Genomic DNA, 717 nt, shown 5'->3' on the forward strand with positions numbered 1-717 from the left:
TTAAAGAAAATCAAGCAAAAGAAAAGCAATACAATACAAGACAGTGTGCAAAGAAGAATCATCAAACAACCAATTCCCAAAGAGAGAACACTCAAGTCAAAATTGGTATGTCGCAAAGTTACCATTTAGATCCTTTTAAATCAAAATAGCGCGACTTTGACTCCTGTAAACCCTATTTCGACTTTCAGTTCTCCCTTAAGGTTATCGCACACATTAAAAGGTGTAAAAGAATCCAAAACCAAGAAATAAATGTTAAAAAGTCTGGGCATAAAGAAAAATCCTCTGTGTGTTTTGTAATAAGGAGAAGAATTTGAATGACTATTATAAGTACATGCACAATTTTAAGAAAGAAAACTGTGAGCACATTCCATATTTGCAAATATAGTACAAAAGCTTTTTGCGAGCAAGATAGTGTCAGCAACAAGAAATAAAGAAAAGTTTTAACCATAAATTAACACCTTTAGGCTGCTAGACTAATAGAATTCACACAGAAATAAAACACCACTCCAAACCACAAAACAAAAATAAAGAACCTATCATACCTCACACATTCCTAACTGGTCGGTAAAATATCTGCTGGGAAAAAATATGGTCATTGTAGGAAATGCAGCACATGACGCAATACTTATTGCAATATGCATATAAGCATTATAACACTAGGCTGGGCAGCCATATGCCTATAATTGGCTTACAATAATATTTGTTCGTAATAAGATA

The 717-nt window shown here is 33.2% G+C and overlaps 1 protein-coding gene across 1 annotated transcript in view; it reads left to right on the forward strand.

Moving 5' to 3' along the window:
• Positions 1 to 717, forward strand: part of LOC127751607 (jerky protein homolog-like) — a 9,123-nt gene that overhangs the window by 2,195 nt on the left and 6,211 nt on the right. The gene's annotated exons all lie outside the window — the stretch shown is intronic.

This window comes from Frankliniella occidentalis, unplaced genomic scaffold (assembly GCF_000697945.3).
Source record: "Frankliniella occidentalis isolate FOCC.00 unplaced genomic scaffold, Focc_3.1 Scaffold604, whole genome shotgun sequence".
Lineage (NCBI taxonomy): Eukaryota > Metazoa > Arthropoda > Insecta > Thysanoptera > Thripidae > Frankliniella > Frankliniella occidentalis.